General features: G+C 39.8%; 2 protein-coding genes and 1 pseudogene across 7 annotated transcripts in view; 2 read left to right on the top strand and 1 right to left on the bottom strand.

Moving 5' to 3' along the window:
• The window catches only part of DCTD (dCMP deaminase), a 500232-nt gene that overhangs the window by 216385 nt on the left and 256499 nt on the right, over positions 1 to 27348 (top strand). The gene's annotated exons all lie outside the window — the stretch shown is intronic.
• WWC2 (WW and C2 domain containing 2) overlaps positions 1 to 27348 on the bottom strand; it is a 218253-nt gene that overhangs the window by 138371 nt on the left and 52534 nt on the right. The window lies entirely within an intron of this gene.
• Positions 3281 to 3464, top strand: LOC114678627 (small nucleolar RNA U3; annotated as a pseudogene).

Below are 27348 nucleotides of genomic sequence, written 5' to 3'. Positions count from 1 at the left end.
TACAAGAAAAAAACAACCCCATCAAAAAGTGGGCAAAGCATATAAACAGACACTTCTCAAAAGAAGGCATACATACAGCCAACAGACACATGAAAAAATGCTCATCATCACTGGCCATCAGAGAAATGCAAATCAAAACCACAATGAGATACCATCTCACACCAGTTAGAATGGCAATCATTAAAAAGTCAGGAAACAACAGGTGCTGGAGAGGATGCGGAGAAATAGGAACACTTTTACACTGTTGGTGGGACTGTAAACTAGTTCAACCATTATGGAAAACAGTATGGCGATTCCTCAAGGATCTAGAACTAGAAGTACCATATGACCCAGCCATCCCATTACTGGGTATATACCCAAAGGATTATAAATCATGCTGCTATAAAGACACATGCACACGTATGTTTATTACGGCACTATTCACAATAGCAAAGACTTGGAATCAACCCAAATGTCCATCAGCGGCAGACTGGATTAAGAAAATGTGGCACATATACACCATGGAATACTATGCAGCCATAAAAAAGGATGACTTTGTGTCCTTTGTAGGGACATGGATGCAGCTGGAAACCATCATTCTCAGCAAACTATCGCAAGAACAGAAAACCAAACACCACATGTTCTCACTCATAGGTGGGAATTGAACAATGGGATCACCTGGACACAGGAAGGCAAACATCACACACCGGGGTCTCTTGTGGGGTGGGGGGAGGGATAGCATTAGGAGATATACCTAATGTAAATGATGAGTTAATGGGTGCAGCACACCAACATGGCACATGTATACATATGTAACAAACCTGCACGTTGTGCACATGTACCCTAGAATATAAAGTATTTTAAAAAATCTTACTTTCAATACAAGATTTTAGTTTAAAAAATACATGAATATGCCCTGCTTGTAAAATATTAAACTATTGTGGATAATGCTACGTCTCTTTGAGCACCAGCTCTCATTCCAGTTCTCACACTCCTCTCTTCAGAAGTATCCACGACCACTGGGGCAGTATGTGTTCTTGCAGGCCCTTCTCTACATACAGCCTAGAAAATATAATATACTGTGCACATCGTTCTGAAGTTCATTCTTCTCATTCAGCAACATAATTTGTGAGACTTTTCCTGTTGCTACCTCATTTTTTACAGTAAGTTTATTTTTTTAAATTTTATTTTCTGTCACGGGAGCATCTTTTATAATAAGCTTAGAACACAGTTTAGCCTTTCCAGTATCGTCTGGTACTGATGATAGCCATTTTAATTGTATCCAAAACAACACTGTATTGAATATCCTTGAATGAGCCCTAACTTAGATACTGACAAGTATTTTACTCAGACACAGATTCATAAAGTTAACCTTGGAAAGCACCGCCTGCTATGCAGCTCCTGCATTAAGGGGACTTCGGGCCATGGTGCCTTAGCCTTAACCTGTTGTTCTCGGTTATGTGCCCTGAAGCCTGCTGCTTCCAAAGGGAGGGTTCAGCTAGATCAGACTGAGTCCTAGCTTCCATGCAGCAAGCGCCCTGGCACAGCTGCTGTCAGGGGAGAGTTATAAGAACTAACTCAGCCTTAATAGCTTGTGGGGAAGTATCTGGTGCTTCAGTTCCATCCTCTGATTTTTACCTTTTTTTTTTTTTTTAAAGAGATTCTGGGCAGCACAGGAAGACTTCAGGGACTTTAGGGTCTTGATCTACTGCCCAGGTTGGAGTGCAGTGGCATAATCATAGCTTGCTGCAGCCTCGAACTCCTGGGCTCAAGTGATCCTCCTGCCTCAGCTTCAAGAGTAAGCTAGGAATTACAGGTATGTGCCACTATGCCGGGCTAATTTAAAAAAAATTTTTTTTTTTTTTTTTTAGAAACGGGGTCTCACTGTGTTGCCCAGGCTGGTCTCAAACTCCTGGGCTCAAGTGATCCTCCCACATCGGCATCCCAAAGAGTTGAAATTACAGGCATCAGCCACTATGCCTGGCCCTGATTTTAACTTTTTTTGTAGTCTATAGCTATTGTTACATTTAGAGACAAAACAAATGAATTTCACAATAAATTTCAAAATGTTCATAATGTGAAGTTGGTGTTACTTCGGTATATCTCAACTCTTAATCTTGCCTGGATAAATGCAAGAAGAAAGTATGTTAGTTTGGCCACATGAACATTGAGGCTCTGTGGGATTTAACTGAACAAATGTCCTAATGCTATAGTGATGCTGTTAGTAGGGCCCGGTCTTTAACTAAGGGATCTCTACATAATTGACCTAAATGGAGTTACCCTCCAGGGTCCTAAAGTGAAGAAGAAATTCAGTTAAGCACGGGCCTTCCAGAATGTGAAGATCATGGAGGCATCTGGCCAGATTACTGGACAATTAAACCAAGTCTAACTGCTTCCCAAAAAAGCATTAGGAAGGTAAATGAGTCAGTCAGTCAGTCTCGGTGCCCCTGTAGCTTCTCAGGCCAGAGAAAAAGCACATACCAGAAAGCATGCTTAACAATTCAAAGATGACTATTTACAGACATCCAAAAAATGTATGCCCATGTTCATAAATGTTACTCTTTTTTTTTCCTAACATCATCTAAGGCATTTTAAACTTAGATTCAAGTTTTTATTACAGTCTGTTTCTACAAAATGTTCACTTTTTTATATATAATGTCTTTATTAAGAAGAGGAAACATCCTTATTTACTCTTGAACCTTGTTAAACACCAAAGGAGCTTCTGACCAAAGGTCCTACAATTTCTTTCTTTGATTTCTTTGTATTAAATTGTTTTCTATTAAATGTACAAAGGTTCTATTTTTATTGTCATAATCTGACTCTTTTGTGTTATGCATATATTTCACCAAGACCAATTTGAATTTTTTTCTAAACACATTTTTAGTGACCAAACGATTTCACAGAGCATTCATGATCCTCAGCCTTGAGATTTTTGACTTACATGATTATTTCTCTTTATTCTCTAGTTGACAACATAATACGAGCTAGAAGGAGACACTTGTGGAAGTCACATACTTATAGGTTGCTTATTACCCCAGCAGAGCTGACCAATGCATGAGTCTATCTAAAGTACTCACTATCTATCATGTCATACAGTTTATCTCTTTAATGCTATTACCATGTCTGAATTTATCTCCTTTATTGCTCTAGTCCTCCTTCCTACCTCCCCATGACTTATTTTGTCCACCACTGTAGTCCTTAGTGGCTAGAACAGCGACTGCTGCTCATTCATCACGTGTTCAATGAACCTATCTTCTGGTGACCACTACATCTGCAATGGTGACCTCTTCGACCATACACTAAGTCACGCTTAGCTTTTGCAAGTATTTGTTTTGCAGCATTGAAAAACTCCTCCACGAGGAGGGCACGGCGTTCTGCCCTGAGTCTGAGGCTGGTGTTGCTTGGCTGCAGCTGCCATTTGCCACTGATGATCATTCTTCTCTTCCCCTGTGAGAGTAAGAAGGAAAGGATGAAGTCTGAGTGGTTCAAAAAAATTAAAAAGTACAAAAATAAAAATAAAAGGGCTGGGCCTGGTGGCTCACGGCTGTAATCCCAGCACTTTGGTGAACCGAGGTGGGTGGATCACCTGAGGTCAGGAGTTCAAGACCAGTCTGGCCAACATGGCGAAACCCCATCTCTACTAAAACTACAAAAATAAGCCGGGCATGGTGGCTGGCGCCTGTAATCCCAGCTACTCAGGAGGCTGAGGCAGGAGAATCGCTTGAACCTGGGAGGTGGAGGTTGCAGTGAGCCAAGATTGCGCCACTGCACTCTAGCCTGGCGACAGAGTGAGACTGCATCTCAAAAAAATAAATAAAAATAAAAAATAAAAAAAACTCCTCATCCTGTCCCTGAGTACAATTAAAAGACAAACTGAAAGAATCACAGATTTTTTTAAGTTCCAGGGCTGGAATTTCAAGAATCAACAGAAAACTAAGAAATGTTCCTAAGCAGCCTAAAGAATGGTACTAACATGCCACAAATCAATCCCATACCTACTATTTGCTTTGCTATTTAAACATATGATTGAATTTTGATAGCTTCCACGGAGACTTTCTTCGGTGGTATTTCCGTGTGCTCTCTAGCCTCTATGTTCCTCTGGCATAGCACCAGATCCTCCAAGCACTAAAAATCAGACATATGGAATGTGAGGAATGTTTGATAACTATACTAACTTCAGAGATCGGCCCTTAGTCATAAACAAAAACGCATGCCCTTTGAGCTTAGACTCAAATTCAATTTGAAGCAAACATAAGTCATGAGGTTGAATGCTGGCAAAGTATGCAAGGTGAAGCGGGGTGGGCTAGGAAAACTCTAAATATAGTTCCTCATCACAGTGAAGACAAATACTGCTTCTTTATTTTAACTGAATGTGCAAAGCATTGCTTGGCTAAGTTTTAGCTTAGTAGCACCTGGGTTAGAAAAACAAACCATTAAAAAAATAAAATGTGCTGTTTCCCAGTGCTTTCACAAACATCTCCTTATCAGGGACTCATCTTTATTTATCCTTTTCTATGGGTGCTAGTTCTGTTCAAGATTAATTAAAAGCAAAAAATCAAGAACAAAAAACGATGCTTTGAGGAATTGTTCTAGTCTAAAAGAGAACCAGTTGCAGCATGTTTACCACAATGGGATCACAATTTTTAAGGGAAAAAAAGTTACAAAAGAATTTTTGAGGCCAGGCATGGTGGCTCACACCTGTAAACCCAGCACTTTGGGAGGCTGACACAGGCAGATCATTTGAGCTCAGGAGTTTGGCATCAGCCTGGACAACACGACAAAACCCCATCTCTACAAAAAATACAAAAAATTAACCGGGGGTGGTGGTGTGTGCCTGTGATTCCAGCTACTTGGGAGGCTGAGGTGGGAGGATCACCTGAGCCCAAGAGATCATGGCTACAGTGAGCCAAGATCACACCACTGCACTCCAGCCTGGGCAACAAAGACACTGTTTCAAAAACAAAAACAAAAAGATAAATAAATAAATAAATAAATAAATAAATAAGAAATTTTGAAACTACACAATTTATGCTAGATGTTAGATGATGTTAGATATGATAGATGTTAGATGATGTTATTTTTTTAAATTTTCACAGGTACGATAATTATAGTCCTGTAAGAGAATATTTTTGTTCCTGGGCAATGTATGATGAACTATTTAGGAGTGAAGGGTCATAATAGCTGTCTGTACCTTACTGTCAAATGTTACACTAAGAGAGAAAATATAGACATAAATAATATTTACCTTACATATACCATATATACGGGGAAATGTATGCCGAACTATTTAGAAGTGAAGGGTCATAATATCTGTACCTTACCTTCAAATGTCACAGCAAGAGAGAAAATATAGACATAGATATATTTATCTTACATATACCATATATACTTGTAGAATATTACAGAGAGAGAGAAAGAGAGCAAAAGAGAGAGAGAGAGGAGGAGGAGGAGGAGGAGCAGGAGGAGGAGGAGGAGGAGGAGGAAGAGGAAAAGGAGATAAAATTGGCAAAAAGTTAATTGTCAGATCTAAGAGCAGAATATATACAATGGTGTCCATTCTACTGTTTTCATTTTTTCTTATGTTTAAAAATTTTCAAAATAAAAATTGGGGAGGATAAAATTCATTATTAAAGAACTTCCAGTAAACACTACGTAGATTTAATATATGTGCTTACCTACATTCCCTCTAGAAAAGAGCAGAAAGGGGATTTTTAAAAAGGCATAAACACAAAAGGACAATGGGAAAGTCAGTGGATGAGAACAACAAAATTTGGGACAGTGGGGAGCAAACTGCAGTGTGGTAAGTGATTCAGCAGATGTGAAAAACAGAAAGCCTAGGTTAGTAACAGAGAAAGCCCAGCAGCAGATCAATTCATACTGCAAAAGTCTGAAATGGCTCAGGAATTCCAGCACCAAAGACTTCAGACAGAGGGTGTGACCATGGAGGTCTCGCCAGCAGTCTGTTAAGAAGCAGTCAGACCCCCCGCCTGCCTTTGCCCAACTTGCGCAGAAACAGGTTTATTCTCTAGAAAGACTTAATCAGATGGGCTGTGGACTTCCAGGTGGCTGGGACTGCTGAAAGGAGTATCTTATTAAAAAGAGGGAGCGTAAGAGAGTGTGCACACACTGAACAGCAAGCGTCCCAAGCCCTACTTCCATTACTCAGTTTGCAGAGCCCAGGAGCTGGGCTTACATATGTCAGGCGGGAGAATTGGAGGGTTTTCCTGGGAAAACTAACCAGACCAAGAGAAAAGAGCCACTGACATTAACATCTGGGAGTGCCTTAATGGAAACGCTGAGCCAGATCACTGCCACATGACTACCCCACCCACTAGTAGAGAGCTTCCAAACAGCTTTTTGTGCCTCATTCTTAAATATGACTGAGAGCTGTCTCAGTCAGGACAGGCTAGATAACGCTGCAATAAAAAACAATACCAAAGTCTCAGTGGTTAAAAAAAATAAACGTTTACTTCCCATTCAAGCCAAGTCCAAAGTGGCTCTGGATGAATCCCCGGGCAGCTCAGTGTGGCCCCCTCAGTGTGGAGCATTCCAGACTGCATCTTGGGTGCTTGTGGCATCTCCAATCTCGACACAAGCATCAATCACCCAAGTAGGGGAGATGTGCACATCACTTCTGTTTGCAATCCACTGGCCAAAACAAGTCACAAGGAGGCAGGGAAGTTAATCCTGTCTCCTGTGTCTGGAAGGAGTGAAGAACCAGAATGGTTGGTATTACTTATCTCAAATGCAAAAGCTAAGAATACTAGTCCCCCAAAATGAAAGCAGAAACTAAAACAACACTGAAAAAATAAAACTGAAGAATTCATTTCTTCAGAGATATTGAAGAAAACTTCAATTAGCATCTTCAGAGAGACAGAACAGGTTACCATCAAAATAGAAATATATGGCCAAGCACGGTGGCTCATGTGTGCAATCCCAACACTTTGGGAGGCCAAGTCAGGAAGATCACTTAAGCCTGAGAGTTTGAGACCAGCCTGGGCAACATAACAAGACCCCACCTCCACAAAAACAAAGAAATTTAAAAATTAGGCAGGCATGGTGGTGCATGCTTGTGGTCCCAGCTACTCAGGAGCATGAGGTGGGAGGATCACTTGAGCCTGGGAGGTCAGGGCTGCAGTGAGCTGTGACTGCACCACTGCACTCCAGCCTGGGTGACAGAGCACCCTGTGAGATGAGGAGGGGAGGGGAGGAGAGGAGGGGAGAGGAGGTAAATAAATACATACATAAATATTTGGAGGAAAGAATTTTAAAATTCCTGGAAATGAACAATATGATGGTAGAAACGATCTACTGACAAATTAAAAGATCAAGTTTAAAAAATTTCCCAAAGAGTAAGAAGGGAAAAGATAGGGAAAGTGAACAACCAATCTAGGAGGTCTAATAGGTGACTTGCATGAGTTCCAGAGAGAGAGAACGTAGTAAAAACAAAGAGAAAAATATTATCAAAGTACTAGTGCAAGAAAATTTCCCTAAACTGAATCTGAATGACACTGGTTTCTTGATCATATATGACCCACCTAGCACAATGGTTACAAAAGGCCTACATCAACGCCAACGCTGTGAAATTTTAGAATGTAGGGGCAAAAACAAAACCTAAAATCTTCAGAGAGGAATCAGGTCACAATGAGGGAACAAACAAATAACCAAAAAAAAAAAAAAAAAAAAAAAGCATCAGACTTCTCAAACACAACATTGGAAGCTACAAGTCAGTAAAGCAGTACCATCAAATTTTTACTCCAAATTACTTCCAACCTGGAATTACATCCCTAGCTAAAATATTAATCACATATGAGAGAATAATGGCATTTGTGCAGATGCAAAGCCTCAGCAAATCTATGCTCCCTTTCCAATGCAGCTCCACCAAAACAGAGAATAAACCGAGAAAACTGGAAGACACGACGCCAGAAAATGAGCACTCAACACAGGAAAATGACAAATGAAACCTGCAAGATGACAGTAAAGGAGGCCATTGGATGACAGTCTGCAGCAGTTACAGTGATTAACCAGGACAAACTGGAGATTAAGAACAGAAGGTGCAGGAGGTTCCAAACCAATAGAATACATAGCGTGTTGGAATGTACTGAAAGGAGATTTATAATTCTGGCCGCAAATTGGTAATAGGAATATAGAGAAGTAAGCCAATGGAAAAAAGAGATGATTATTAACTACAGAGAAAACAAAAGGAAATGCAATCATAGTACACCAGATAGGTCATCCATGAATAATATTTACATAGTCATAAAAATGTAAACATAGACTACTGATTTCTTTACAAGGTGACAGAAAACACCAAGAGGATGAGGGGAGGGAAGCGCGTGTACATGAGGAAGGCAACAGTAAGAAAGCTGAGTCCTCAACCAGGGCGGGAAGTCAGTTCTCAAAATCCAAAGCTGAAAAGTCAAGGTAGATAAAGTTATTTAAAAACACAGCAGCAAATACCAAAAGAAACTTTTAAATACGTAAATGTGGTTGACCCTAGAGAGAGTCAGTCAAGTGTGGAGGAGAGTAGTGGGTCACAGGACGCCTGTCTTTGCTTTGGGAACCTAGTTGAGTGTTTGTTAATCATTTACAGACACAACTTTGATTAACGTAAAGTTTTAAAATCTTCCACTAAGTTTCCAATTTTAATTTTAAAAGTCAGAAAACTTTCCCTACCATGTTTATTTGCTGATTTCAAATTTACCTCTAAAGAAATCTCTTAAAATTTTAGTTACATTTGCTCAGAGATTATGTAAAGTATATTTTTCAGTACTCCAAAATACACAATATAAAAATATGAAGATATTACCAATATAGACTTTTAGTATAACTAAACTCTAGTGAATCTTAAATCAAATTTTGAAACATAAATATTATACCTTGTTCTTCTAGCTTTCATTTGGAAATCCCAGTCAATATATTGTTAAAACACACCAAATAATATATATGAAAAGTATTCTATACAGAGTTAAATCACACCATAAATGTTTTCACTTTTATTTTTTAACCCTTGACCCTGCTCTCCATGAGGCTAATTGGAAAGATTGAGTCTAATTAGAAAGATAAGGCACATGCAGAAATGTTTATAACCTAAGGCAGTTCGCGTTAAGAACCCTGTAAACAGTACAAAGAAGAAATGAAGGCCGTTGATTAGAAAAGCTTCCTTATGGTTGCATCTGAAATAATGGATGTCACTGTAAGCTCTCATCAGTTACCTTCTCTCTTCATTTTTTCTTTTTTTGAGACGGAGTCTCGCTCTGTCGCCCAGGTTGGAGTGCAGTGGCGTGATCCTGGCTCACTGCAAGCTCCGCCTCCTGGGTTCACACCATTCTCCTGCCTCAGCCTCCCCAGTAGCTGGGATGACAAGCGCCCATCACCACGCCCAGCTAATTTCTTTGTATTTTAGTAGAGATGGGGTCTCACCGTGTTAGCCAGGATGGTCTCGATCTCCTGACCTTGTGATCCGCCCGCCTCGGCCTCCCAAAGTGCTGGGATTACAGGCGTGAGCCACCGCACCCAGCCTTCTCTCTTCATTTTACAAAGTGGAAAACCAAATTGATTTGAAGAAATTACTTTTTCTAAATGTCATAATAGGAGACTGAGAGAGGAGGATTACTTGAGGCCAAGAGTTCAAGAGCAGCCTAGGAAATATAGCAAGACTCTGTCTCTATTGGAAAAAAAAAAATTAATTAGCTGGTGTAGTCCCAGCTACTCAGGAGGCTGAGGCAGAAGGATCATTTGAGAAGTTCAAGGTTACAGTAAGCTATGACCGTGCTACTGCACTCCAGTCTGGCTGGCAGAGCGAGACCCTGTCACTTTAAAAAAAATACATAAATCACAACATGATGACCATTTATTTCTATTCCCTGTTATTTCTACCATGCTCTCGATAAATAGTACAAAAATCAACAGAAATGCAGAATCATGTCACAAAAGTGCATCTCAGCATCCCAGGCTTCCCAGGTTTCACCTTCAGGACTTTTACCTCTCTGTGCCAACCCTTTTGCAATACATGTTCCCAAACCTGCTCTCCTCAAAAATGCACTTCTCTTTACCCCACCCACTGTCCACGTACCCCACAGGCATCCTAATGACTGACTCCAGGACTTGAGAGCTGGAAAGTTTGTCCAAGGAAGCCCCTGAAACTGTCGTCAGGTGTCTGAAGAGCATGTTCATGCAAGGCTATGGAATGTTTTAGTTTATATACTTCGAGCCTCTGTGAGGCTGAACTGGTTAGCTGGACTCCCCACTATGACTCTAGGTGTCTGCCTCCTGAATCTGTTTTCAGACAGATAATGGGTCAAGCCTGACCCACTATTTTCTACAGTGGAAATCGATCTCCGGCAAAGGGCCCAGAAATTGTTATCTAATGCTTGTGCCTTTTCAGGTTAATAAGCATCTGGAATACTAATCGTCTCAGCATTATTTCTGCTATAGCTTTCTGTTCACTTTTCCCAACAAACCAACTATCCTTCAAGTAACTTGAAAACCTACTTTCCAAATAAAAGCATCCTTTGAATTATACCGTTCTTTCGAAGCTCAAATTAGTATCCATGAGAAAGTATTGATTTATAGCAGCTTCTCTACTTAGGTAAATGTCTACCTGATTGTTTATATTAAAGTAAGCTAGAAATCCAGTTTTCAAAAGTGTTCCTGCAATGAAAACATAATTTTACATGAATACTTATTTGATAATATAATTATTAGAAATTTAGTAATTCACTGGTTTGAGAGGAACTTGTAGCACTTTATTTAATGCTTCTTTATGCACAGTCTTAAATCTCTAAAATTACTTGCTTCCTTTAACATAAATACTATATTATATAAACAAATTAGGCTTATATGCATGAAGATATTCATCCTATTATTTAGGTATACCATGGTCATACCAAAATCATATTTTTTACAGGGTCTCTCTGATGGCCACCTAAAAATATAATGATTAAGAAAAACATGGCCAGGTGCAGTGGCTCACACATGTAATCCCAGGACTTTAGGAGGCCATGGCAGGAGAATCACTTGAGGCCAGGAGTTCAAGAATAGTCTGGCAACATAGTGAGACGCCACCTCTACGAAAAAAAAAAAAAAAAATTCTTCTAAAAGCTTTGAGTCCGTGTTACAGCTCTTTTAGAATTCTTCTAGCAGGTTTTCCAGTCTTCGATAAATGTGTAAAAAACACATGAAGCATACCTGTCAGTCCTTCCTCAACTTTTAACAGCTTTATAGCAACACATAAAATTTCAAGGAGCATCAATAATGATTAAGTAAAATTAAAAGTTTCATGTGCCAATGATTTGTAAGTTTATACCTAACTGATCAATTCTGTTGATTTTATAACTTCTGAATGTTTTTTAAATATGCACATATAAATTTTAGAGGCTGGGCGAGGTGGCTCATACCTGTAATCTCAGCACTTTGGGAGGCCCAGGCGGGCATCCCGACCATCGAGGTCGGGAGTTCAAGACCAGCCTGACCAACATAGAGAAACCCCATCTCTACTAAAAATACAAAATTAGCCGGGCGTGGTGGCGCATGCCTGAAATCCCAGCTACTCAGAAGGCTGAGCCAGAAGAACTGCTTGAACCCGGGAGGCGGAGGTTGCAGTGACCCGAGATTATGCCATTGCACTCTAGCCTGGGCAACAAGAGTGAAACTCTATCTCAAAAAAAAAAAAAAAAATTATAATACTATATGCCATAAAATGACATTTCATATTTAAAGACAGTTTTTAAACTCTTGTATTCACATGCCATAATTTAAAATCTTACTTCACTGAATGAGAATGGCATCTGTTGTCTTCATTTTTTCATTTTTATCCTTAACAATTTCTGCCACAGCCAGTGCACACAAAGGCAATGACACCCAGGGATGGAATGATTAGTTCCATCACAACTAAGTCAAGACACAGACATTGATGTGACCCCAACAAAAGTAAATAATGGAGTCTCCAAAATAAAGCTCTATAGTAAAGTTAAATACCCACTGCACAAGAAATCAGAGCATCTAGGTTCTAACCCCATCTCTACGAATAGCTTGCTGGGAGAGTTTTGACATTTAACAATCTGTCTGATTGCCAAGTTTCTTCTATAAAATGATAATGTTGACTCAAAGATCCAAAGTCAATTCATGCTCTAAAACTTAATGATTTTTTTAGGTTTTGTGACATTTCACGGTACACTGTAGTAATTTATATCTTATTTTCCCACTAATTTAGAAAAATACCTAAATGATCCTTAATTGGCAATGGGTCCTAAGAATTTTGTTTTAAATCCCTGTTATCCAAAAGAGCCCTTTCGTATATCTGGAAGTAGATACAAGGATCTTTCTAAATCTTAAAAAAAAAAAAAAAAAAAAAGTCAGCCGGGCACGGTGGCTCATGCCTGTAATCCCAGCACTTTGGGAGGCCGAGGTAGATGGATCACGAGGTTGAGAGATTGAGACTATCCTGGCCAACATGGAGAAACCCTGTCTCTACTAAAAGTACAAAAAAATTAGCTGGGCATGGTGGCACATGCCTGTAGTCCCAGCTACTCAGGAGGCTGAGGCAGGAGAATTGCTTGAACCCAGGAGGCAGAGGCTACCGTGAGCTGAGATCGTGCCACAAAGTGAGACACCGTCTCAAAAAAAAAAAAAAAAATCACAGGTTTCCATTGCCAGCTACATAAAATCAAGGTATCTAGTCTGGCATTCAGGATACTCAAAATTTGACCTCAACTCACCTCCCAACCCTCATTTCCAGTGATTCCCTTTCCTGTTCCCAAAGCTACAGTCAAACTAAACATGTTTTTTCTAAGTGCACCAAAGTGTTCCATCACCCATGTTTTTTGTTTATGCCATTTATCTTTACCTAGACTGTTCTCTATCTCCACTAAGCCAAGTCTTACCTGATTATCAAAGCTACGGGGACCATCCATATAATTTATCACACAAACTGGAATAATTTTGACCAAAAAGATGTTAATTGGATGGGACATTAGGACATCCAGAGCAAACTGGGGCTGACACAAGCAGACTGGGAGATATGATAGCTCCAGGCAAAGCCCAACTCAAATGCACATCTATCAGAAATAATCCCTCTCTCCCGTAAATATCTGCCACACTTTTCACGTGTATCTCTTCTCACTTATCATTTCTGCGTGTATTCAAACTATGTGTATAAAAGGCTTTATTCTCCCTAACTAGCTTGAGTCATCATTATCCCCACAATGTGTAGCATACAGTAGGTTCTCAACAAATGTCTAATAGATGAATTATTTCCTAGGTATGTCTAACTCCAGTATATAAAATTAGGTTTCCTCGAATCAGCACGTGCCTTTTACAAATCAACGCCCGAGTTCACACAGAGAAGAAACACACTCCGTGGCCATATGAAAGTTCTGTCTTCCTTAGAGATGTCCCATGTTCACAAACCACGGTGGTTTGTCCTGATGTGAAACTTCCGTGGTGCAAATGACAAATCCATATATGATGTCATACAGGCTGGGACAGAAACCATATTGCCCAACCACTCGGTGCCTTGGTAACAACTACATGTCTAAGCTCTGGTGCAAGATCTACAGAACTGTGTGCTTCTGATTTGTGAGGAGATCGTTCAGGAAAAGCGTTGTTTCAACTTAGAAGAGCTTTCGCTCTCAGGACACAGAGCTGAGAGATCACCTCTTTATCTGACAAGATTTTGACGACCCTGGATCCCAAAGCATTCGATCGTACCTTTCTTATGATATTGACTACCTTCTAGTTATATACTCTAGACACCTGAGGATCCAGGGCTGTAATCACTGATCTTTGTATACTTCAGAGTACACAGAGCAACAGACATCGTACATACTCAACAAATACTGGTTGAATTAATTTTAAAAACAAATGAGTAAATGACTCACGATTGTTCACCAACTAAGAAAGACTTCTCATGGTCCTGCCGAAGCATGTTTCAAATATACATGAACTCAGGCCTGCTTCACTCATGTATTCCAACTCCTTTATATGTAAAAAAATCCCGTGAGATAGATATAATGAGGCTCCACTTTACAAAACACTATGGTTCCCAAAAGCGAGAGGCCCCGTCCAGAATGAGCAGCCAAGTGACAGCCAGTTCTGGAATCGAGACATTCTGCCCACATAGGAGCACTGCAATGAACCTGACAGATATGGCACGCATATAAAGAAAACATTACAAGTTCAATGGCTATTCTCATCCATGAATGCCACAGGCTACAGTGGACAAATGCCTCAAATGCCTTACCCAATTCTATCAATTTCCCTGAAATCAAAGCAGAGGAAAAAAAAAGCTTTCATTAGCTGTGTCTTTCAGCCACTAGTACAGATAAAGCTGGCTATATCTGGGGGAGAGAGGAACACAAATGAGAGAAAAAAAGAAAGTAGGACAAAATTAGAAGTAGAAAGATTTAATTTTTAAGTTCTCATTACTAACGTAAGATCTCAATTTATTAAATTACATGTAGATACTAAAAGTATTATATCAGTGTAGCACTCTTCATCACAAGCACACATTAAAATACAGCTAGATAAACGTATCGAGTTATTCTGGGGACTCCATAAACGAGACACTTTGTCATCTGGAATGTCTACCTGAAGACAGACTCTTACTACAACAGAAAATCTTATGAACTAAACAAAACCATTTTTAAAAAATCAAACACTCTGATTTTTTGTCCAAGTGTATTTCATCACACCACATTCAAATTCCACAATATAAGATTTAGATGAAAAAGAAAAAGTTGCATTTGGTGACAGTCTTAAAGGTTCTTTGATTACCTATATAGTTTCTACATTCTTTGTAACAGTAATTAAATCTAAGCCTCAATGGGTTTCAGTCCTATTTGCTATGAGTCTGAAGGCATGAGAAGTATGTAGCATTTATATAACAGGAAATATCTAAAAGCATTCTGCTGAGATTTCCTTCCCCCACACCCCCTTCCACACCCATTCCTTAAACTGCCTTCAAAAGGCCTGCTGTGTTCTCTAAAAATTAAACACTAGTTACTAAAAGAAACAGTGTACCTATTTCTCAGCACATCTCCACTAAAGTTGTATTTAGCCTGGCTTAAATAGCTTCTCAAGCCTAGCACCTGACCCTTAATGCTCAAATATTTTCATGTCCTAGAGGCCAAAGATGCTTTTCTGTTGTTATCAGGGTGGAATTTAGGAGGAAAGAAAAGGCTTCCCAACTCAGCTCTCCATTCTCCACACACCAAACCCCAGTCAAGAGGCCCTTCCAAAGCCCTGACATGAATGTGTCCCTGACACTCCAAGTCAGAAGAGGCCCTTGTACCTCGTCTACCCTCTCCAACCCCCTACTCCCTGTCCTACTCTCAAACCAGAATGTTTGTGTTATGCTAGAGGTAATGATTGTTCATCCAGCTCTGAAATGAGTCTAACATTTACTATTAGTTATTAGTACCTCTGCAGCAGTAGTTATTACTCTTAGTTATTATTAGTTATCACTACCTCTAGTTTACTAAATGCCTAAAATGTGCCTTTTCTACAGTATACCATTGGTCTAGTTACCTTATGGTAACCAGAATGTGGATGTCACTTAACTGGAGGCTGCCACATGGAATTGGCACCCAGCCAACTATATTTTGCCTGGCCTCTTGAAAACATGTGCCCATGTCCTCAGAAGTCAAGCACTGCCCACAAATACCCACAAGGCCTGGCTCCACAAGGAGCATCCTCTTAACAGGTGAGTCAAGTAGGCCTGAACCCAATTCATTCCAGGACCCATACCCACAAGAAAGGACTTACTTCGCTGCTGCTGGTTTCAAAGCCATTCACATCACAAAGTTTTCCTTCAATAGTGTAAACTGTCTAAAGAGCTTCCCAAATTATTTTTAGCTTTTTTTAAAAAAGGTAGGATTTCCTTAGTTCTAACTTTCTCTGCCTTTTGAAGATCAATTCTTAATCTCTTTTCTGTGCCACTACTTTAAAAAAAAATATATATATATATATATATATGTGCACACCAAATCACATAATGCAGGGGACACTGACCTACGTTAAGTCATAACATTTTCCGAGTAAAATATCAGGGAGCTTAAGATCGTGCAAACTTCTTAAATGAAATCAGAGCAGAAGGCAAATCTCTTACATGGACCTTCTTAACTGCTGCTCACAGAAATTATTTTGTCCAAAGTGCAAGAGAGAATTTTAATTTCAGTTCCATTTTCTCATTATCCTCAAAAACTCTTAATAGTACCATTTTGTTAAATTGAGTCAATCCCAAATGAATAGAGTAATTCAAGAACTTGACTCAATTGTCCATAGGAATACTAATTTCATTTTATCTAAAATTAATATAACCTGGAACATTAAAGCTAGCCACTCCCATTAATCTTGCCACCTTATTTGATGATTCAATTCTATCTATAATTATGTTATACAATTTAAGGCACCCAATAGTTAGATCACAAATCGCTTTTGTATTATGACCTAGAAAATACCACCATCTCTTCACAAAATTGAAACTTCTAAATTAAATTTAATAATTTTGAGCACCATCCACATACAATAACACAATCAAGACAAAGGGTACTTCAAAGTAATTTAGCAATGACCTGTAACGTAGGTCAAGTCAAACAACCAAAATGAAACATAAAGGAAATAGAGACGGATCCTAAATTACACTGAGGTTATGCCCCAAACACTCATTGGTAGTCAGCTGTTTTGCACTCAGGTTATTCATTTGGTGATGCCCCCAAACCAGACCACAGAAGTCTTAACCTCACAGCTTATCTAAATAAAGTTCTCTGCATCCTCCCTATCACGTGACCAGTTTGTTTACTGGACTGATTTGTTGTTCTGTTCTTACTATCCCCTGTGGCTATGGGCTCTGGGCTTCTCTTCTAGTGGTGAAAGAACAGATTTCTCAGCTTCCAGCTGCATTCCACTGATGGATGGCTATTCTGGTAGCTGAGGGCAGGGATGAGCTGGCAGTGTGGGGTGCGGACTAGAAAGGGTGAGGAGCTACTGGCAGTCAACATCACCTTGGCACACTTTAAGTACTACACATCTCCCACAACACTTATTTTCTAATCTCTCTGGGGCCACATGAATGGGTCTGCCTGCTTTCCTTTTCCTGTTGCCACTTTTTAATAGTTCCAGTTTTTCCCCTTTATGGGTTCACTGAAGAAAGTCTTATAGCTTTGCTCTACCCTCTTTTTGTGCCTAATGGAAATCGCTGTTTTATCTCAAAGCTTTTTACTACTAGGCACTCATATAAAAGGGTTCCTTCCTTTGAAGTCATCTCATCTCACCAAGGCACCAGAGACAAGAACAAAAATGGAACACCAGGAAATAAAGATGCTTCTTGGAACACAAAAGAAAGATGAATACATTACAAAAGGTAAAGCCCTTGATAGGGCCTTGGGATCGTGGATGAGACCCTAAGTACACGTTCTAGAATAACCACATAACCACTAACCTAGATTAACCAGACAAGGGGGAAATGATGATGACGATGCTGGAAGGGGAAAAGGGGCCTCTGTGGGAAGAAGGAATGGGGTGAGAAGAACGGTTGAATGATACTATAATGGTAATTTCTCGTGAGTCAGACAACCTAAAATTCCTGCAAAAAAACAGCTGTCAACATGCAGATCAGAAAAGAGGGAAGATGAAGAAATGTCAGTTAGGGAGCAGCTGGAGTACAAGGTGCCACAGAGTAAAAGGTAGACTTCATTGTTAATAGGGAATACTACTAAGAGTCTAGGAAGAGTTCAATAAAGACAATAAAACGCTGGTGATGTTTGCTGAAGGAAAGTGATGGCAGGAAGAGGCAAAGAGTATTTATTTTTTGGAAGGGCAGTCCTTGCTTTGCGTGGTAGTGCTGCACCATAAAAATTACCTTGCAAGATGAACTCATGCAAAGTAATTTTAATAATTATGAGAAAAGAGTATAATTATTCTATGACCTTTGAGAATTTTTATCAAAACATTTAAAATTCTCTATAAGTGTATAGGCAAATGAAAAATATAGTAAAAATAGTATTTGGTACATTGCAATTTAAAACATTAGAAACATTGAGAATTAGGGTTTATTTCTTTGTAAAAAACTAATTAGGGGTAGTTTGAACAGGGTTTGCCTTCTTTGTTGTATAACTTACAATACAGAGCAAGTATCTTTTCTATATCTTAACAAGTTGCAGTACTCCTTCCTAAGTTTGGATTCATTATTAACAATTTTATTCTTTGTACTTTCAATGTCATGTATTATCTCCTTGAAAGTGAAGACATTTGGTAGCATCGCTTCCCCTGAGACATCTCCATCCTTCCTCATTTATGCTGAAAAATTTGCCCTCACTAAGTTCCTATGAGTACATATCTGAAGTCTTTCAAATGGTGGAACATTCACAAAGTCAACTACACTTAATGTGTTGCTTAATGACAGAGATACATTTTGAGAAATGTGTGGTTAGGTGATTTCACTGTGCGGACCTGATAGAGTGCACTGACACAAACCTAGAGGTGTAGCCTACTACACACCTAGGTCATATGGTAAGGCCTTTTGCTCCTAGCCTGCAAACATGTACGGCATGATACTGTATAGAATACCGCAGGCAACTGTAACACAATGGTATTTGTGTATCTAAACATAGAAAAGGTATGTAAAAATATGGTATTCTAACATTATGGGACCACTGTTGTATATGCAGTCCGTCCTGACTAAAATGTCCTTATGCAGCGTGTGACTCTGTTTCTTCTGTAACTATGTTCAATTCGAATTCTGCAAGGTTATCTGCACAGTGTGGTAAATGTATTGCCATACTGCACACACATTACTCACTGTTACTTCCTGCTATGATGCGTAACTGTTTTCTAATGCATGCTTTATGTCATATTTCTTCCAAAATTCAGCTACAGAAATGCATAATCTCTACTTGTAGCATCAATAATCTGTCTGAAACTCCATCTAAGATAACAGGCCTCAAAAGCCCAAATAACTCCTTGGTTCACCGGCTGGATTAATGAAGTTTCTGATTGTAGTAAAAAGCAAATTTTCGCATTTTCTTTCAAGTACTCAAGAGAACTGGGGTGACTCGCAGCATTATCTAACGGCAGTAGTTGTGCTCTAAAAGTTAAAATTATTTTGCCAACCTCTGGACAAAAACAGCTGAAACAAGTCTTGGAGCAATGGCAGCCCAGGATCTTTTATGTGCGTGCCAGTGACGGCTGAGACGCCTGCTTCATGATTAAGGGTTTTTTTTCTAATGCTCTAGGATTCTCAGATAAGCATAGGTTTTATTTTAAAGTTACCTTTTGTGTCGTCTCCTAATAAAAGAGCTGCTCTATCTTTAACTCCTTAAAGCTGCTTCTCGATCTTACATCTTCTGTGGCACAAGCTCCTGATGGAGTTGCCTTACAGCTAACCTCATCAATATTAACTATTTGAGGATCGTTATCATCACCCGCCGTAAATAATCCTTGGAATTTGGATGCAAATTTCCCACCAGCATCTTTCTCTGTGCTACAGCTTCACCTAACAGATTAATCAATTCACGCCAACTTCTGAATGATGAAGCTAGTCTTTACTGGTAGAATTTCCTCAATCTCAGTGTAATTACTATTTTCTTTCAATGTGGCAACTAACTTTAATACTTTGACCTTAATGCTAACCAAACTGGTTGGGATTTTTTTTTATACAGGCTTCAATCCAAAGTAAAAGTAATACTCCATTTTAGACATAAGCAGCTTTCTATTCCTGGTAAAATTTAAACTAAAACATAGTACGTGATTTTACAGTTTTTTATATTCATACGACTGATGCAATATGGTTCATACCACTGCTTCATGCAGGCCTACCTCTCATCCCATATTTGCTTTGATATCCATATTTTCAAATCTTCTGATCACTTCCAATTTCACTTTCAGCATTTATCACCTTTCATTTCTTTGCTGCACTTTCATCTTTGTTGGCCAATTCGTCTTTCAACTACTCATTCTTATAAAATGTTACGTGGGCTTATCAGTAGGTGATGCAAAGAGGCAATACAACTGCATACTTTGCTGTCTGTGTATGAACTGAATAACAGATGAACGGTGACAAATTACTGATAGAGTCGAAAAAGAAATGAGATGTGTCACTGATCATGATGCACATTTGTTACTTATGCAGGATTTGTGGACTGAAGGGCCAAAAGCAAAGTTTGTACTGTATGCAGTTAATAAACTGTGGAAGGTGAAATTTCAATCATGTTGCTGGGGGACTGGTGTCATTTAAGTAAACCATCATAACTGACATATGTGCACATCAGAATCAGGCAAAGTGAGGAATGCCTTATTTCATTCCAATACCTGCTCAAAAATTAGTTTAGGCCAATTTGAGCTAAAGATTTTCAATTTTTATTGAAATAATGAAACTTTAGGGAAAAGTAGATCCCTACACTGTGATCAAACATGGACAAATTCATTATACAAATAAGGCATACGAGAGGAGCAAAAGGAGTTATAAATTTTTGCTTTGAAATACATTACTCCATAAAATTAATGTGTTGTGATCAAAAATTTTTTTAAAAAGATAAGTTCAGTCAGGTGCAGTGTCTCATGCCTGTAATCCCAGCACTTTGGGAAGCTGAGGCAGACGGATCACCTGAGCCAGGAGTTCAAGACAAGGCTGGGCAACATGATGAAAACTGGTCTCTACTGAAAATACAAAAAATTACCCAGGTGTTGTGGCGCATGCCTGTAGTTCCAGCTACTCAAAGCCTGAGGTGGGAGGATCACCTGAGCTCGGGAAGTAGAGTCTGCAGTGAGCCAAAATCTCGCCACTGTACTCCACACTGGATGACAGAGTGAGCCCTGTCTCAAATAAATAAATAAATAAATAAGCAAGAAAGAAATTCTGAGAGAAGAATTTGAGTAGCAGCAGTAATGGCAGCTGTGCAAAGTCAAATCTCCCAACACCTTCTCCAAAAATATAAAGACAATTTTAAAAAGCAAGAACAAGTGGAACTACATAAATCCATGCCTAGTCAGAAAACAAAGGTAATTTCAAATTACCTGTAAGTAAAAAAGTGAACACCAAATTCTAGTGAACTACTATCAGTTCTGCTGTAATATCTGTTTTAAAAACACAAAATTTGGTGTTCAAATGTGATTAATATATTAGAGAACAATTTTAACAATTTAATAATGAGAATTTTGCATTTCTTTGTGGGTATTTTCATCTGCTGAGATACTAGGTGAATGCAGAAAACTGCAGCCAGCAGAACCAAGCTGGCAGGAATAATACACAAAACACACACAGGCACATGCACACGGCACACCTGGAGCATCTGCCAGCCACCTTGGCTTGCCACAGGCATTGTGAGCCACACCCATCCATCTAGTGCTAACTTTCCATCTGACATAAGATAAACCTGCCTGCATCATTTCAAAATAAATCACATGCTACAGTCTCCTTCCTATGCCCACTCCCACAAGCAAACTTCCCATCTTTTCCAAGGTAGAGTGCCATGTTTACTGGAATGTTAATGTATTTCTAATGATTTAACATGGGTAAAATGGTACTACAGTTTTTACTAGGTTTCTGTATTTTTTTTAATGTGTCATTGATGCTTTGAGTGTTGTAACTTGTTATGAGCTGACTTGTGTACCCCAAAATTCATGCACAAGTCCTAACCCCCAACATGATAACCTGAGGTTTAACTGTGTTTGGAAATAGGGCCCTTAAAGACATAATTAAGGTCAAATGAGATGATAGAGGTAGGCCTAATCCAGATTGACTGGCATTCCTGTAGGAAAAGGAGATCAGGACACGGGGACTCACAGAGAGGAAAGACCATGTGAAGACACAAGGAGAAGACAGCATCTGCAAGCCCAGGAGAGAGGTCTCAGAAGAAACCAACCCTGCTGACACCCTGGTCTCAGACTTCCAGCCTCCAGAACTGTGACAAGATACATTTCTGTTGTCTAAGCCACCCAGTCAGTGCTACTTTGTTATGGCAGCCCTACAAACTAATACACACCCCAAACCTCATTTTTCCCATAAGTGCTATGGTTTTTATTGTGCAATTTTGCATAGCACAATGATTTTCAAGAATGCATATGCTGCATTATAACAGAACTGACTGTATATCTCAAGTTTCTGCTATAAGCCCTAACAGGAACAAGAGTATACAGAGAAAAATGGAAGGGGAAGAAATAAGGGGGTGTTACATGTGGTCCTAAGATTGATCTAAAATCACTCTCTAAAAGACAAAGTCCATCTAAACGTGAAAATACTAAGGTGAGATGGAGGAAAGGGGGGAAGGTGCATCACTGCATACTACAGAAAAGGAACTTAAAAATACACCTTGGGACTCTAGGAGACAGTCCCTTGGAAAGGCAACTGTTTGGGAGAAAACAAAGTAGTCAGAAAAGGAGACCTTCTTTGAAAACTGCATGGTAAAGAAAAAAGAAGAAAAGGGGAAATTCAGAAGACAGTGGAAAAAAAAAATTTAAGTGACACAGCTGGGTGCGGTGGCTCACTCCTGTCAACCCAGCACTTAGAGAGGCAGACGCGGGTGGATCACAAGGTCAGGAGATCCAGACCATCCTGGCTAACACGGTGAAACCCCATCTTTACTAAAAACACAAAAAGTTAGCCAGGCATGGTGGCGGACGACTGTAGTCCCAGCTACTCAGGAGGCTGAGGCAGGAGAATGGCGGGAACCCGGGAGGCGGAGCTTGCAGTGAACCTAGATCGCGCCACCGCACTCCAGCCTGGGCGACAGAGCGAGACTCCGTCTCAAAATAAATAAATAAATAAATAAATAAATAAATAAATAAAATTGAGTGACACACAAGTCCTTTCCCCTTCCCATTTCTGTAAAGCATCCAGTAAAGCAACCACTAGAGGACACTGCCAGAAACCTGGCAGACATCCCTCAACAGACCAAAGTTAGCACCACGGGGAATGGAACCAAGAGACGTCATCACGTGCCCCCTGACACGGTATGTCGGGAAGGACACAAAATCACGTCCAGGGTCCATCTCCCAAAAATGCATGACCTGGATCTAATGTTTAAATATCAAACACGAACTAAGGAACCAAATAAATGATCTGTGTTCTTCAAAAATGTCAAATTTATGAAAAAGAAACACTGAGAAAATCATCCAGATTAAAGGGTAACAAAAAGACATCACAACTACATAAAACAGGTAAGCCTGAATTGGATGTAGACCAGGGGAAAGAAGGTCCTATAAAGGACAGTAGGGGACAATCTTGCCCAATTTGAATAAATATATAGATCATTATAGTATGATCACGTAAGTGAATGCCATTGTTTTGAGGTGAAGGGTATCATATCTGCAATTTACTCTAACACGGTTCAGAACAAAAATTAATGAGTATAAGGGAAGATATGTGTGTGTGTGTGTGTGTGTATAAAGGGCGGGAAGGAAAGAGAGCGAGAGAGAGAATGACAATGTCAACATGGTAAAATATTAACATTTGAAGAATCTGGGTAAAGGGTAAATGAGAATTCTTTGCCCTCTTTTTGCAACTATACTGTAAGTATGAAATTATTTCCAAATAAGAAAAAAGAGCAAAAGATAAATTGTACTTAGCCTTCCAATGTGTACTTTCTGGTCAAGTCTTTAATTCATTCACTGAGAACAGTGAGGCCACTGCAGAGTAGACGGGAGAATAAAGAACAAAGGTGCTGGGCGCAGTGGCTCACGCCTGTAATCCCAGAAGTTTGGGAGGCCAAGGCGGGCGGATACCCTGAGGTCAGGAGTTCGAGAACAGCCTAGCCAACATGGTGAAACCCCATCTCTACTAAAAATACAAAAACTAGCCAGGCCTGGTGGCGCACACCTGTAATCCCAGCTACTTGGGAGGCTGAGGCAGGAGAATCCCTTGAACCCAGGAAGAGGAGGCTGCAGTCGAGATCACACCACTGCACTACAGCCTGAGCGACAGAGTGGGACTACGTCTCAAAAAAAAAAAAAAAAAAAAAAAAGGGCCAGGCGCAGTGGCTCACACCTATAATCCCAACACTTTGGGAGGCCGAGGTGGGTGGATCACCTGAGGTCAGGAGTTCGAGGCCAACCTGGCCAACATGGCAAAACCCATCTCTACTAAAAATATAAAAATTAGACGGGTGTGGTAGCTGACACCTGTAATCCCAGCTACTCAAGAGGCTGAGGCAGGAGAAGAGCTTGAACCTGGGAAGTGGAGGTTGCAGTGGGCCGAGATCGCGCCACTGCACTCCAACCTGGACAGCAAAGCAAGATTCCATCTCAAAAAACAAAAATAAGAAAGAAAAAGAAAAAAAACAATACAATGGAATTGGAAAATCACAAGTGACATCATCTTAAAATCTCAATTCAGAAAACTTTAAAAATATTATAAACTTGTAAAGTAATCAGGCTCCATAATATAGACTGAAAAATCCCGATTTAAAACACCAACTTTGACAGATAGAACAGGAAAAAGGTACTACCACTTCTTCTTACAGGGGGTCTTGGCTCAATGACTCTGAGTGGATTCTCTATTAGCATAAGGCACTCACATACAGAAAAGGACTAAGTGAAAAGTCAGCATTACTGTATATAACATTTTCTTAAAGTACATCTTATGACTTTAAAGTACATGTAGTCCAACCAACTGCTAACAGGGAGAATAATGGAGTGACTCTTAACATAATCTCATTCCAATACCAGCACTCTACACACGCACCATTTTCACCCCTATACCATTATAGTATTGTCCAAATTCATCTCCTCCCTCCAGTCACGCTGCCTTTCAACCTCTCCAGCAATACTCTTCCAGATTCTTCATTCTAAAATACCCCTTCCACGTCACACTCCTTTAGCAAAACCCTTCAAAAGATATTTATAACATAAAGCATCAGGTTCAAGTTTCTTACTCTCAATATCCAAGACATCCTATCATTTAGTCTTCAGCTTCTTTTCCAAACTTCTTCTCTCATCTCCCTTCTGCCAAAACTGGCCACCACGTCTCTGCTGACCCCTAGCACTTTGCCTGCCAATCCTCAAAGCCAAAGGTGAGGCCAGCTGACTGCAAGAAGCCTGTCCTCACCACCTCAACTCTCTCTCTCTCTCCTCAGAAGATGAAGTCATTAGAACTAGATGCAAATAAATAAGTAGTAAGGCCGCCCTACCAAGTTCTAACTTTTCTAACTTTTTCCTTCATGTTTGAATGTCAATTATCTAACTTGCGCCCACAATGTCCCTCCTTCCTCTCATTGTTTTTATTGCTCCTGCTTTGTAGGTGCGCTAGCATGTGCTTATTCTACAATACAACGGGACAGAATAGCTGCGAGAACAAGGCAGTGTCCAAGGAATTTAGTGCTTAAAGAAGCATGAAAGCAAAACCAGCACTGAAGGATTGATATCTGTGGTCTGAGAGAGGGGCCAGAGTCCAGGTTAGGCAGCAGAGCAGTTCTGAGTCCAACCCACAGACGGGCACTGTGCTTGCAGCATACTGTCACTGGCTATACGACGTATCTGCTATTCTCCTAGGCTCCACAACTGCAGGTAGGGGAATGTGGGGGATGGCTGCAAGAGGGTGAACATTAGCAAATAATGCTACCATAGACAGAAGAAGAGCTTCATCTTAATCCAGTTCAAATTATTAAAATTTATAATGAGATAAATCCAAATTCGTGAAATGTTGCCACATCTTCAGACACAGTGGTAGAGTCTCTATGCAAGATGTAGCCATCTGGTTATAGAAATGTAGATCCTGCTGGTGAACGCAGAAATCCAACACCAGGAAATCACAAGGTTGTGCCTGACCCTTCCCTCCTCATTCAGGACAAGGACTTCAGGGTCATTACGAGATATTCCCTGGGGACCATGACCTTCAGGAGTGGCACATAACCCAAATACAGTTTTCACAAGTCAAGGTGATCACAGTAACACATTTTGAGCAGGTATCACTGGATCCTCATAATAAGCCTTTGACTAAGGTCCTTCTATAACCCCTACTGTACAGATAAGGAAACTGAGGCCCAGAGAGATTAAGTAACTTGCCTGAAATCACACAGCCAGTGAAAGGCAGAGCCAGGATTCCAATGCAGGCAGTCTGTGTGTCTCCAGAGTCCACAATGAACTCAACGACTACAAAAATACAAATGTGCTTAAAAAGATCAAAAAAGTTATGCATTCTAAAAATTAACCCAGAAGTATAATATTTTAATTGCAGTTTCTTAAATGCAGCCTAATTTAAAAGGAACTAAATGATGAATTAAATTTGGGGATTTTTGTTTGTTTGTTTGTTTGCTTTTTAAAGCTAGCAATTCATTGTTAAAAGAGCAAGTCCACTAATCATGACTATTTGGGCCAGGCACAGTGGTTCATGCCTGTAATCCCAGCACTTTGGGAGGCTGAGGTGGGTGACTGCTTGAGCTCAGGAGTTTAAGACAAGCCTGGGGAACATGGTGAAACCCCATCTCTATAAAAAATACAAAATTAGCTGGGCATGATGGCGCACACCTGTGATCCCAGTTACTCAGGAGCCTGAGGTGGACAGATCACTTGAGCCCAGGAGATCAAGACTGCAGTGAGCCGTGATTGCGCCACTGCACTCCAACCTGGGTGACAGAGAAAAACCATGTCTTACCAAAACAAACAAACAAACAAACAGAAAAAGACTACTTCCAGGGCAATAATAATTACTAAAAACTGACATTTCAATTGTTAGTTAAAATAACACATTAGTACGGTATGAATATTTTTCTTTAATAACAATATTTTTTAAATGGCACATATTTTAAATGTTTAACTATTTTAGTTACACGTATGAATTATACTGGCTTTTTAAACCAAAATGAAGTAAACACAAATTAAATATTTATAACATTTTAGCCAGATTACCAAATGTATCTGGTATGTGACACAGTCTTCACATTCCTTCACCTGAGAGGCAGTGAAGCAAAGAGGACTAAGTCCAGGCTTTGAAGCCCTACTTGAATCTCCTGTTCTGTAATCACAGATAAGGTATTTAACCTCTTTGAGCTTTGGTTCACTCAGTTATTAAATGGGTATAAATAACATCAACAGCCTGAAAGTCCTAAAAATAAAAACATATAAGACCATGTGCAGTGGCTCACACCTGTAATGCCAGCACTTTGGAAAGCAGAGGCAAGAGGATAGCTTGAGGCCAGGAGTTCAAGACCAGCTGAGGCAATATAAAGAAACTCTGTCTCTACAAAAACTACATATATTTTTTTAGTTAGCTGGGTGTAGTGTGATGTACCTATAATCTCAGCTACTACAGAGGCTGAGGCAGGAGGATCACTTGAGCCCAGGGATTCAGGGCTGCAGTAAGTTGTGTTCACACCACTGTACTCCAGCCAAGGTGACAGAGCAAGAACCCAACTCTTATTTTTATTTATTTATTTTTTT

Source organism: Macaca mulatta, chromosome 5 (assembly GCF_049350105.2).
Source record: "Macaca mulatta isolate MMU2019108-1 chromosome 5, T2T-MMU8v2.0, whole genome shotgun sequence".
NCBI classification, from domain to species: domain Eukaryota; kingdom Metazoa; phylum Chordata; class Mammalia; order Primates; family Cercopithecidae; genus Macaca; species Macaca mulatta.
This window is presented reverse-complemented; position numbering and strand designations above follow the sequence as displayed.